The sequence below is a fragment of the Sarcophilus harrisii genome, chromosome 1 (assembly GCF_902635505.1).
Source record: "Sarcophilus harrisii chromosome 1, mSarHar1.11, whole genome shotgun sequence".
Lineage (NCBI taxonomy): Eukaryota > Metazoa > Chordata > Mammalia > Dasyuromorphia > Dasyuridae > Sarcophilus > Sarcophilus harrisii.
In genome coordinates, this window is record NC_045426.1 from 8,790,578 (window position 1) to 8,803,741 (window position 13,164).

Consider the following 13,164-nt stretch of genomic DNA (forward strand, 5'->3'; position numbering starts at 1 on the left):
CCAGAAGAAAGAGCTATTTGTAACAATTGCACAATTATTTACTATTTAAGCACCATCGGTTTTTTCAGTTTGAGCCTCTTAGACCATCATGAACCTCCATTTAAGGAGGAGGGACTCAGCACAGGATTTCCCATCAGTTATGCTGATTTTGACTTTTAGAAGGCTCTATACCTTTAGAATGTTCCTTCCCTCTCAGTTTCCTTTGTGTATTGTCTGATCCCTTTAGGAAGCTCCTTGAGGACTGAACCGTCTTTGTTTTTCCTCTGCACTTCGCACATAGTAAGTGCTCAATCAGTGTCTCTTGATTGATGAACTTGGCAGGGACATGTGATAGCAAGTAGCTAAAAGGCAGTGTTGGGGAAAAGGGATCAGGCTGTTCTGCTCAGCCCCAGGAGCGTTGAGCCAAGTTGCCAAGAAGCACGTTGCATGTCTGGGGAATGGGCTCCAGCAGCACCGAGTTCCCGTCCCTGGAGATCTGGGCAAAAGGTGAATGATCAGGGAGTGAGGAAGGAGACTGATGTTCAGGACTGGCCAGAATTTTCACCCTCTGCCTTTTGAGGACCCCGAGGCCATGTGCAGCCATGGCGTTCACCAGTTATTTTGGGGGGCTAGAGTTTGGGGAGGGTCACTGCCATCTGACCGTCTCTGACTTGGATCGTGAATGAAATGCTGCCAGGGCCCTAGACGGACAGGCAGGGCGAGCGGCATTGGGAGGCTGGCACAAAAGGCAGGGAGGGCCTGGGCATTTCATTAGTGCAGAGTCATGACTCCTTCTCCAAAGCAGGTTGGTGCCCTCTTGACCATTTACAACTCAGAAGTTACAGAGTCCTGGAGTCGTGTCCACAAATATCATCGAGTGGCTTCTCTGTATTATTCTACTTGTTGCTGGAAACTGAGAAAAGCAAAAAGTCTCTGCTCTCGAAGCTTTCGTTCTAATGGGGGAGAAACATAAACATTGGGTAATTAAAGAATAAACTGGATGGAGCTACTCTTGGAGGAAAGGCACTAAGATTAAGATATTTCTTCGTGATCCCATTTAGAGTTTTCTCAGCAAAGATATTAGTGGTTTTCCTTTCCCAGCTCATGATACAGATGAGGAAACGAGGCAAGTAACTTGGCCAGGGTCATACACGCATGAAGTATCTCCAGGCCTGGCATTCTATCCCCCGCTGCGGGGACTGGGACGGCCACAAAGATCCAGGGCTGAGGACCCAAGGCTGGGCTGTGTTCCAACCAGGCCCTGCCCTCTTGATGCCCCCCTTCCTGCCAGACCCTCCCGGTGCCCTTGCCTTCTCCCCTAAGCCATCTGGGGGGAGGCGGGAAGGGAGACCCAGTAAGGAGGCTCGCTTCACTGGCCTGGAGAAAGTGTAAGAGAGAGATGGCTGAGCCAGAATGTGTGTGAGTGCCTGGAGTTACACCCCCTTTCCCTCTGTGCCTTGGGCAGTCTTGTGCTTACATCTTTATGTATTCAGTAGAATAGAAATTCTGTGCTTTTGTTTCCTGTTCCCCACAACTAACACAGGGCCTCTCCCTTAGTGTAGACAAGCTTCTAATGCTCTAAGAGTAGGGGAATCCATTTCTCTAGCACTTTGTCCCCATTTATCCCGAGGAGTAGGAAGTAAGGGACTTAACTTGTACAAGGTAAGAGCTGGTCTCACTCTTCCCAGGTCTCCTGACTGAAGGCAGCAGCCAGGTGGTTTTTGCCCTGGAATGAGCTGACAAAGTGAAAGGCTATTGGAAATTCCTTTGGTTTTATTCACGAGGATGGATGGATGGATGGATGGAAGGAAGGAAGGAAGGATGGATGAGTGGATGGATGGATTTCCTTATTCTTTCCTGTGCATTGCTTTGAGCTTGGACATATTAGAGTTAGTTAAACTCCAACCAAGGCTTTGAAGAGCCACACATGGCTCTCCTATAGGAAGGAGCCCCAGGGGCTCCCCAGATCTCTTTTCCCAGATAGGGAAATGGAATTTCAGGGAAGTTCTTTCATTTGCCCAAGGTCACAGGTCAGAAGTGGGATTTGAATCCAGAAACTGATTCCAGAGCTCGGCCATTTGCACAAGTGTGGGATTGTGGGCAAGCCTCTAACTCTCCGTTTCTTCATTTGAAAAATGGGGACATAGAGCTTGAACAGGGTCTCTTACATGGTTGTTGCAAAGAAATCATTTCTGAATTGTAACGCTTTCTGTAAATGGTGCTCTTATTAGGAGTTGAAGGGGTTGGGGCCAGGATCCCCAGCATTCTCAGGGCTGGGCCGAGTCTTTTCTGTCTGAGTCGCCTCTTGTTGGACCTCGCAGGCCGGGAGACCAGCTGGGGGACTTTGTGAATGGCTAATTGTCTAGCCTCGTGTGGCAGGGTCAGTCACCAAGCTGGGACATGGCAAACCCTGACTCTCCCTCCAGCACCTGCTGGTGGGATGGCACTGCCCGCAGGGCAGCACGATCGAGGCCCCTGCCCTCGGACATCGCCCTCCGGCACCAACATCATCGCCTTGGCCACATGGCGCCGCCCAGCCCCATTTTCACAATCCAAAAACTGAGGGAAATAATGATGGGGTCTGTCAGAGAGGTCTCAGAATCACGAGAGGACTGGAAAGGCCTTGGAAGCAGGTGTAGAAACTGAGGCTGAGGAGCAATACTCGAGACCACCCAGCTTGTGAGCGTCAGAATCGGGGTTTGAACCCGTTTCGGCAGTGGCAAGTCCCTCTGGTAGGCTGAGGGCTGTGAAGTGTCCAGAGTTGGTGGCAAACTTGAAAGTCTCTCACTCTGGGCAGGCAATCGAGGATGTTTTTGTTCCAAAGAAATCTGGTTTTCCCCTTTGAGCATCGGGTCTTCCTGAGGGAGAACAAGACCTCTGGGGTCTTCTTATGACCCGATGGCTCCTGACTGTGGAATTCACTTGGGGGTGTCAGGTTTGGTGGCTCGTTCTTGACGGAGGACAAAATTCACCTCCCTTTGTCAGGGTTGGTGTCCGGTGTGGCAGGCTGTGGCTGAGCTTGGAAGGTTCCACCACAGATCGGGCACAACGGGCATGTCAACATTGGTGTTGGACACGGCTCTCTATTTACGCATCCTTATTTCTTTGGAGCGTCTGCTTTGCTCAAGAGCACAGAGCATTCTGGGCCAGTGTCTCCCAGGTCACACAGTGGGGTCCGAGGTTCTTCGGGAGACCGTGACTGTGTTCTTGTAGGACTTCTGACCTTCCTCTGAGCGCCTGCCTTGGGTGTGTTCTGAGGCCTGGCTTTTAGGCAAATGTACGTTTGGCGTGGGAATCACATGGTGTAGGAACCCTGTGGCACAGGGACCACATCGCCCGCCCATCAGAGACACTCTGCAGTGTGCTTTGAACGCTTGGCAGTTGGGTTCAATTAGTGACCTCAGCGTCCGGTACCTTAGCTTCAGGATGAGCCACTTCCGTTTGGGGAGGAGGCTGGCAAATGGAGGGTCTGAAGGGTGGAAGGACCACAAGACCTTGACCCCTGCGGAGCTCTGGAAAGGTTGGGATGTTTGGCCCCGAGCAGGGAGTCCTTGGGAGGCCACCTCTGACCAAGGAAGGCGTGCTCGGGCTCGGCCGGCTCTGGCCGCTCGCTCACCACCACTTCCCATTCCCTGAACATGGCCGGTCATATTTTACGGCTTTCTGTCTCTGATTTCTGTCTCCCACTGCTTTTCTCCTCCCTCCCTCTTCTCTCTCCCCTCTCCCCTCTCCTCCCCCACCTCTTCTCTTCTCCCTCCCCTCCCTTTCCCCTTCTTCCCCCCCCGCCCCAGAAAGTCCTTCTGTCTCCCCGGCTTGGTGAGCAGTGTCCTTGAGGGTGAGCCCCTCATTGAGTCTCCTTTTCTTTCTCTGTAAGTACAGGGTCGGGCTGTATTTCTTTGGCTGCTTTAGTCTAAGATCCTTATAGATCTGGAGCCTGGAAAACCTGGGTTCAGATGCCGCTTGTGCTTCTTGCTGTGCATTCATAGGGGAGTCCCTGTAATCGGTCTTTGCCTCAGTTTCCCTGACTGTAAAGTCCAGATGACATTGCCCACAGGACTTGCCCCTCATGGTGAGCGCTGCCCTGCAGCAGCAGTTTGGGGGATTGTTGTTATTGCCACTATTACCCTTCTGTGGCCGGAGGGTCAGAAGGCCGGGCTGGGACCTGTGGGATGCTGGGAGGGCGGCAGAGGAGTCTCCCTGGCCTAGGCCTGGGCCTGCCCTCAGCACGTTCCCAGGGGGTGCTGGGGGGTGGGGATGCCCAGCTGTCAGGAGGGCCCTTCCCTTTATGGCAGCGGGTGGGGGCTCCTCACTGCGGCCTGACCTGTTGGCTGCTGAATGGGGGTTTGTGTCTCCTCAGAGGCCTTCGCAGCTGTGCTGGAAGAATGGCTGGCTCCTTCTCCCTCTCGCTGCCAGGCGCCTGCCCGAGAAGCCGGGCGCTACCTTGCCCGCTGGGTACGTGGGACAGCTCGGGCTTGGCAGCCAGTGCCAGGAGGGGCTTTGGCCCTGGCAGCGCCTGGGTCCCGGGCAATTAGGGTGTAAGCTTTTCTAAATGGGGCCGGATTCATCCTAAATCCCTCCCTCAGGCCGGGATTGGGCCTGAATTGCAGATTATAGATCTGGGAGCCTGCCCAGAGCTGGGTTGCCCTGCCCCCTGTGCCTTCCCCGCAGGCCCAGCTCGGAGGCTGAGGCGCCCAGGGAGCCCCCAGAAGAAGCAGGGATGATCCTGCAGGTTCTTGGCTCTAGAGTTACAGAGTTCCTCTGAGACCGCGTGGTCCAGGGGCCCAGTCCTTTCAAAGACAGGGCATCTTCTGCCATTCCTAAAGCAGCTTGGCCCGACCCGGAGACCCTGACCCGCAGACCTGTGGCCCGGCTGAGTCTGGAGCCCTGCCCTCCCCCGCTGCCTCCCAGGCCAGCGGCTTCTGCTCCTTCCCATCTGGTCTCTGCTGTCCTGTCTGCCTTCGGCCCTTCCCCCTCCCCTGGGGGCCAGCCTCCGTCTCCCCACCTGCTCCCCTTCCTTCTGCCTCCAAACAATTTTCTTGGGCTGAAAGAAACCCTGGTGTAGCCGCCTCTCTAAGGAGTCTTAATCCCCCCGGTTCGGGGGGTTCACAAACCCCAGTGATTGCTGGGAGAATTTCAGGCGGGCAGAAGGGAGTGGCTCCAGGCCCAGGGAAGGGGCCCAGGGGGAGATAAGATCCCCATTGTCCAGAACCTTGTCCCAGTTGGAAGGGGGATGGAGGTGACACTTGAGGGAGGGACCCAAGAAATCCTCCAGTTAGACACCCCCACCCTGTATGAACCGGAAAAGACCTGGCCAGGCCGTCCCAAGAGGCCTCGTGTTTCATGGTTCTCCTTGGGCCCAGCCCCTTGGTCTCCATCCTGGGATCCAAAAGCCAGAGATGTGCGTGAGAGAGCAGAGAGTCCGTCCAGAGAAGAATAAGCCAGTGGGAAACGGGCCCTTCGGGTGCCCGGGAGGCTTGAGTGACGACCCGGCTTGGGTTTCAGGGCCGCAGAAGGGGCGGCCGGGCCGGAAAGGGCACTCCCCTAAAGGATGTGAGATGGTGCCCAAAAACCCCCAAAGCGGGCAGAGAAGTGAGAGCGGCAGCCGCCTTTCTGTGCATGGTGAGGTCGGCTCAGGGAGAGAGGGGCTCTCATCCCCATCTTACAGAAGAGGAGACTGAGGCAGAAAGAGGTAAAGCCACCCGGCCGTGGCCGTACAGCTAACAAGCATCTCCAGTGCTCTGTGCCCCGGGGCCTGGCCCAGCAGGCGGGCCCCCTCCCACCCTCCCCATGTGGAAGGTAGCATAGCGGGCGGCGTCCAAATGCTTGTGGAACTGCCCAACCCACGAATGTCCCCTTCTAGTCTTGGAGGGCACCTGATCCGGGGCGGTCGGGATAGTCAGGGAGGCCGGGGAGGCCGGGGCAGTCGTGGCGGGCGGGACTGCAGCCCCGGCATCTCAGATGCGCGTTCAGACAGGTTTGCAGTCGTCCGGAGGTTCCGGGGGCCTGGTTTGGGACCTTCAGCCAGGGGCTTGTGGGCCGCCCTCTGCCCATCCCGCGGGCCGCCCGGTTCCGCTCTTCCTGCCCGGTGTGAGGAAGCTGCGTTCCCTGGCTCTGTGTGACAGATCTGGGGGGGGGAGGGGAGTAAAGGGGGTGCCAACCGTGCCCAGGGCCCAGGCTGGGCTTTGGCCTCCCTCATTCTAGCAGCTGGGGGTGGGGGGAGGTGGCTGAGCCTGGCTTCTGCCCTACCCGGGAGGGGGGGGGGGGCGGGGCGCGCTCCCCCAGCCCTGGGGCTGCTGCTTCCTGCTTCTGTATAGAACACGGCCTGCTGAGCCATGACCTCATCTGGCATGGGGGGGGACACACCCGCCACATGACTTGGGCTTGGAATGGGGATTTGTTGCCGGTGAAACCAGGAAGCCCCTTCTCCTGGTCCTGGGCAGTGCGCCCCACCCCCACCCCCGCAGTGCTCAGAGGTGGCCTGTGGGAGCCCTCCCCGGGCTTGTGCTGCAGACCCTGCGGGGGGGGGGGGGGGGGGGGGGGGTCCCAGACCGACCCACTCTGGGCTCCGAGGCCGGAGAAGGAGGGCCTGGTGCCCCCCGAGGGCTTTGGTCCCAGGGACTGTCTCTGTGGTGCCGGTTTTTCAGAGCCCCGACTGTACCTGTGGGAGGCGCAGTGACCCCCTGGGACCCTTAATCCACCTAAAACACAGCTTTGGTTCTCTGTTCCTTTGCCCAGGAACCTTCACTGGCTCCCTCCGGACCCCCCGCTTTCCTATGTGACTCTGTCTTGGGTGCGAGGAGATGGGGGCAGGGCCTCCGAGTCCCCCCGCCCTCCTCTCTGCCATCGGTGTTACCCCTGTAGTCGTGGGGAGCCCCTGGCTCTGCCCCTCTCCTGCCACCCTCCCTCTCCACCTCCGGACAAGGGGGGAGAAGGCCCCGGGGGCTCCGGTCTGTGGGAGGGGACTCGTTCGTGCCTCTGGGTGCCGGATCTCAGCACCCTCTCCTGGGCAAACCCTGGGCTTAGACTCCACGGGAACACACTGAGAAGCCCAGCCGGGATCCTCCGGGAGCCGCCGTCTGGGGCCGAGAGCTCTCCACAGGCCATTGGCCCCATCCTCCCCCTTGCTCCCTGCTCTCCGTCACTCAGAAACTGAGCCCTTAATTACCGGCAGTGAAAGGGCAGAGCTCTGGCCCCCGGGGATGTCAGCGGTCTTGGGGGCGCCCTCTGGAGGCCCCTGCCCGGCCGGGGGAGCTGGAGGGTATGTGAGGACAGGAGGCCCGAGAGCCTGGGCGGCCCCAGAGTCCTGGCCCGGGGAACCCTGACGTGGCGCTGGAGAATGCTTGGGGGTGCTGGGAGCTGGCCAGCGGGGGAAGGAAGGCTGGCCCTCTTCCTGTTTTGCACAAAGAGGCTCTCCCAGACTCCCTGGCGGTCCCTCGGGCAGCGTGAGCCCCCGGGCTTGGGGCCGGCCCACACAGGAAAGGCCTCTGAGAGCATGGCAGGGTGGGCTGCGGCCCCCCCCCCCCCCTGACCTCCTGTCCCTCCTTTTCCTGCCCCTCCCGGCCATCCTGCATGTGGCCCAGTGACCCCGATCAAGCACCTTCCAGGGCTCCCTCTTCCCTGCTCCCCAGACAGCTCCTCCTCGGCCAGAGCAGGCCCTCTGCAAGCTGTGGGACTGTACGGCCTGTGTTTCCTCTCGCAGAGGGGGCAGACCCTGGCCGGAGAGTTGGGAAAACAGCCTAAAGGGACCTCCCCTCCCCTCTCCTTCCCTAACAAGGCAGATGGCCCCACGGGCCCCTGTCTGCTCCTGTGCTCAGAACGAGGGCTTTGGGTCAGTGGCTCCCGAGATGCCAGGGAGGAATCTGCCCCTGGGCTGCTCCAGAGCCAGCATTGGCCGTTCCCGGGTCCCGGCCCCCTCCCCCAGCCGTTCTTGGGTCCCGGCGCCCTCCCCGTTGTCCTCTGGGTTTGGGGCCTTCCCTCTGACTGCCCCAGACCCGAAGGCTGTCCCACTTCTCTGCCTCCTGGCTCCCCCCCCGCCCGCAGGAAGCCTTCTCGCACCACCTCTGTTGATGGTTTTCCGCCTGGGCGCTGTGTCTCCTGTGTAGTCAGCACTTTTGTTGGCTTGTTCCTCTCCCCGCTCCCCATTAATTACACCGTGAGCCCCCTGGGAGCGAAGGGCAGCCTCCTGCCACTTTTTGTGCCCCAGCCCAGTGCCCGGCCCTTGTAGACACTCCATAAATGCTTAGTGATTTGGAAATGTAGACGTACTGTTAGACTGGACGGGTTTTCATCAGGAGATGGGGGACCCCAAAAGCAGCTTCCCTCCCACTCTGGGTCTGCAAGGAGAGGGCCCCCTGGGTAAGCCCACCTACTGGCCGACCCCAAGTGACCTTCAGATAGGCCCATTGAACTTGGTCTTAAATGACCTTGACCTCCACCACGTCCCGTCAGAGCGGCCCCGGAAGTCCCCTCTGGCCTAGAGGAGGGGCTGCTGGGAAAGCATGGTCACCTCTCCCGAAGGGCCAGGGCTAGCCGCCCCCTGCCACCGTGGGAAGTTTCCTGGGCCTTGGCAGCTCTGGTGGCCTGGCTCCCAGGATGCCCAGGGGCAGAGCAGGCCCGTGGGTTTTGGCAGGAACAAAATACAAGCCCAGACTGTTAGGCGGCAGTGGGATTTGAACAAAGGATGCTGACTAGCTTCAGACATACTAATGAAACGACTTCCTGGAACTCTTTCTCGGCTAATTACGAGGCTCGGGCTCATCCCGATGTCTCAAGCTGTGTGGGTGCCTCAAAATGGCCCAACTGGTTTGAAGGAAAACCCTTTGAGGAGGAGTCCCTGCCCCACCAAGCCGGCTGGGTTCCCTGGTGCCCTTTAGCCTGGCCCATGCTCCAGAATGGGAGCCAAAAGGGGGACCCTCGGGGAGATCAGGTCTGACCAGACCGTCTCCCCGGGGAAACTGAGGCCTGGAGGGACGAGCCACAGAGCCAGCAGTACCAGCCCAGAATGGGGAGGGACAGGAATATGGAAGCCCCAGCCCCTGCATGAAAGCCTCGGGGGCTGCCATCCAGTGCCTGGTTGTTGTGTGAGGGCCGTGCACAGGCTCCTGATCCGGACACTCCCTCTCAGTCCCTGGCTCTCGTTAGCTATGACTAAGAGGCAAAGCACCCTGGACTAAAGAGAGCCAGGAACCCTGGGATGGGTTTGCCTCACGTGCACACACCCACGTGCTTGCACACTCACATTCACACATGTGCTCGCACACCCTCACCCCCTCACCCCCAGGGAGGCATTTGCCCACACTTGTGGGAGCCCCCGTAGCCCTTCCTCATTCGGGGCCTGGAGCTGCCCTTCAGTCTCTGGGGGACGGCGGACAGACAGTGGCTGCAGCTCTGGGGGATAGACGGACACTGGCTCTCGGGGTGCCGACATGGCTCTTCCCGAGATCACAAAGAGGGTCGCGGAGAACTGATCCTTCAGGAAGAACAAGTTGAAAATGAGCCAAGACTTTGCCCACTGTGTGTAAACTGAAAGTTGGTTGGGTTCAAGTTCAGCCTGTTGCCAGTGGCTGGAACGTAGGGAGTACTTGCCTTACTCTGGCCCACACTTTCTTACCTGAGACCTTCCCCTTTCTGGGCCCCAGTTCTCATCTGTAAGACAGGGGAGGATGGGGGCCTGTGGGTCTCACCTTTTTTTTGGTTGGGCCCCTGGGGTCAGGGGCCTTGCCCAGAGTCACCGGCTGATGAGGCCCCGGGGCCGTGCTCCCTCCCACCACCCTCCTGGTGCAGCTGTTAGCACGTGGTAGCCCATTGTTTCCAGGTGACTTCTGCCATTATTTCGAAGGGAGACGGCAGGGACGGGAGAAGCTGGTTGGGAGAGAACGGGGGTCGGGATGAGACGAAGGCCGCCCACTCAAGGGAGTTCCGCTTCCTGCTGCAGGTGGAGAGAGCGGGATGCGGCCGGGGGGAACCCAGAATGCACCGCTGGGCCCTTCCCCTGGGCAGGGAAGGTGGCTGCAAACCCCGCTGTGGGTCCTGAACCTGGAACTTGATGGGAGCTTAGAGGATGTTTGTTCTGACCACCCACCACGCGCAGCTCTCCATTGTCCCATTCGGTCCCACTTTTGCCAAGTGAAGGCCCAGCTGCCCGAGAGCATGGAAAGTGGCCCGCGGCAGGACACCCTGCCAGGGGACAGAGCGGCTCACGTGAGGACTAGGAGTGTGCTTGGTAGCAGATCCAGAAACAGGAGTGGGGAGAATGGCCTCTGGGCAAAGGCAGGAGGAGAAGCCAGATTGGGGGGGGGGGGGCCAGAATGGACTGAAAATGGAGATAAGGGGGAGGGGGTGGCCGCCCACTGACGGTCCCTGGGGTCCGGCTGCTGGTGCTGGGGATGGAGACGCAAGTGCAGCTAGTGTTGGCTCTCTGTAATGAAAATGAGCACAGGCTGGAGGAATCAAAGTTCCCCTTCCCAAGTGTCACTGGCAAGTGTGGAAGAGGAATGATGGATATGGGACTGAGAGGGCATTGATGTACAGGAGCTGGGATCCTGTGGCAAGGAGGGGGATCGCCCTGCAGGGAATTCATTGGCCATAGGAGGGAAACATGATGTCACTTAAGGATGAGCGAAAGAAAACGAGAATGGATTGGGGGAGGGGAGGGGAGCTGACACAGGCCGCCGGGCCGGCCGGAGCCTATGGATGATGCATTCCTAATGGTGATGACAGATCTGGCTCTGAACCTCTCCCAGGAAGGCCCTGTGGATGTAAAGGAGCTGACTGTGGCGCATCTTGGCTGGCGGGTGATTCCCCGTCTCCCCAGGTCCTCCCCTCTCCCGGACCGACTGTCCCGGCTCCTTCAGGTTGCCTGGAGGCCTGTGACAGTCACTCAGCCTCTGGGACACGCCTCCATTGCCGGCGCCAGTGCCCGTGTGCGAGGTCCCATAGTCCCCTACCCGCGGGTGAGTGTCGCGGGCGAGTGTCGCGGGCTGGGGCTGTGGCCCTTCTTGTTCTGGGCGCTGATCTCAGTGCGGAGGCGTATCCTGCTGGGGGCCTTTTCTTCCTCTTATCGCCGACCCGGCCCCGGGACTCCTGGCTTTGTCCCAGACGTAGCGCTCTGCCCGTCTCCAAGGTTGTTGCCCTTGATTCTGTAACTGCCGTGGATGAGCTTACGTTCACTGGTCCTGTGGGATCTCGGGGGACGCGTTTGCCTCCCGAACATGAGCTACCCTTCGAGTTTGGGGCCATCTGCAAATGTTCTGTTTGTGCCTTCATCCTCATTGATGTGTGAAGTTGGGACCTGGCCCGACACGGGGAGAGCGTCCCCACCAGGAGACCCAGGCTCGGTCCCGGCCGCCATCTTTATGATGAGGCCCTGGCCTTGCTGGGCTAATCCTCCCTTTGGGTCGCACCTTGTTCGTGGTGGGGACTTGGTGACAGTTTCCTCCCTTGGGGAGTCTGAGGGAGCCGTGAGGAGAAGGGAGCCAGGGAAAGGGGTCAGTTAAGTGACTGGAAACCCGGGACGGAGGCGATCCCGCCCATCCTCGAGTTCACCGGAGCCAGGTCGGCGCTCTGGGTGTACACACGTACCCTTGGCTTTAGGAGAACAGATTTCAGAAAGAAAAGACTGGAAGTGCGCACCTTGAGGGCTGGGAGGCTCTAAAAAACAAAGTTCCGACGCCATGATCACAGGTGCTGGGAAGATGGGGAGGGGCTCGCAGAAGCCGGGTGACTGTGCAGGGAGGGGCCGCCAGCCTCGAGTGTACTAGGGATGCGGGATGCGAGGAGCTGCCTGGTGTTGTCACGACAGGGTGCCGGGCTGCCGGGGAGCAGGAGGAGTCTGAGGGTGGGACCCAGCCCGGTGCTTGGGGAGTAGGAGGAGGGACCACAGTGCTCCCAGGTGACACCACAAAGTCCTGAGCAAGGCGGCGGCTGCTCTGCTTAGCTCATCTGCTGAAGCTCAGACCTGGAAAATGGGCAGGAGGCGGCGAAAGCAGCACATGTGCTGGGAGCTTCCTTAAATGACGTCAGCCCCGGGCCCCTGGCAGCTGAGTCTATGAGCGGCCTCTGGGGAAGGGCGGTCGGTGGGTGGCACAAAGCAGCATCTCAACCCCGTGTGCTGCTGACTGTGTGTCCCCCCCCCCCACACACACACACACATTCGCACCTCTGTGCACTGCGAGGGGGGGGCTGGACATCCTCCCTCTCCCTCTGGCTTTTCTTCCAGTTGTGGGCTGCACCAAATGGCCACCTCGGCCCCTTCCACTGGGCTTGTGGGGAGCTGTCAGAAGAGGTGGGAGGTTTATGGCCGGCCTGAGGTGGGAGGACGGGAAGTGGTTCTGCAGCACTGAAGGAGGATTCCCAGGAGCTCAGGAGGCTGCAATGGTGGCCAGGCCCCAAACCAACCTTAAATGCTGGGGGTGGATAAAGGCGGAGAAGAAATGCTCATCAGCACTTTGGGGGGGGGGGGGAGCATCCAGTACCAGCAAGGGCGGGGTCCCATGGACCGGGGCCAGGCTGGCCACCCAGGATGGACGCAGCGTCCGGCAGGTATCGCTTCTGCTCACCGCAGTGTGGGAAGTCGCTCCTGCGTGCCTGGCATGTGCCGGGGCAGGGCCTGGATTTCTAGGTACAAACTTTAACTGCCTGAAATCTTTGGGGCCTCCTGAGGCTGGCTGCAAAAATGCCCCAAAAGACCAGAATGAAGGTAGCCGGGAGCTTCCACATCGTTCGATGTGGAAGCAAAAGGAAGATTTAAGAAGCCTCCTGAGGAGGACAGAGAAGGGCTAAAAGTGGCTTAAAACCAAAGCTGCTGCGCTCTTGTGACAGCATGTGTGCGTGTTTGTCCTCCGAGAGGACCAGAGCAAGGGAGACTGGGAAAGGTCAATCCCCCCCTCCCCTCCAGAGCCCCCTGGGCCCAGATAAAATCCAGGAGGGCCCAGGGTGCTGGGGGAGGGGCGAGACCTTTAACCCAATCAGTGATTAAGCCTAGATAAGATTTGAGGCAAAGAATGGCCTCTTTCTCAAAGAAAAGCCAAACCTTTGCTATTTACATGTCTCTGGGCCCAAACAATGACTGCTGGGCTTGGTTTGTCCACCAGGGAGATTTGGAAGGAAGAATCATAAACCCCAAGCTATCTTGAAGTTTCAGTGATCTGCATTCCCATGGGGAGGGGGATGGCCCCTCTGGCCAGG

General features: G+C 59.1%; 1 protein-coding gene across 3 annotated transcripts in view; it reads left to right on the forward strand.

The window, feature by feature from the left end:
• The window catches only part of BICD2 (BICD cargo adaptor 2), a 54,382-nt gene that overhangs the window by 19,587 nt on the left and 21,631 nt on the right, over positions 1-13,164 (forward strand). The window lies entirely within an intron of this gene.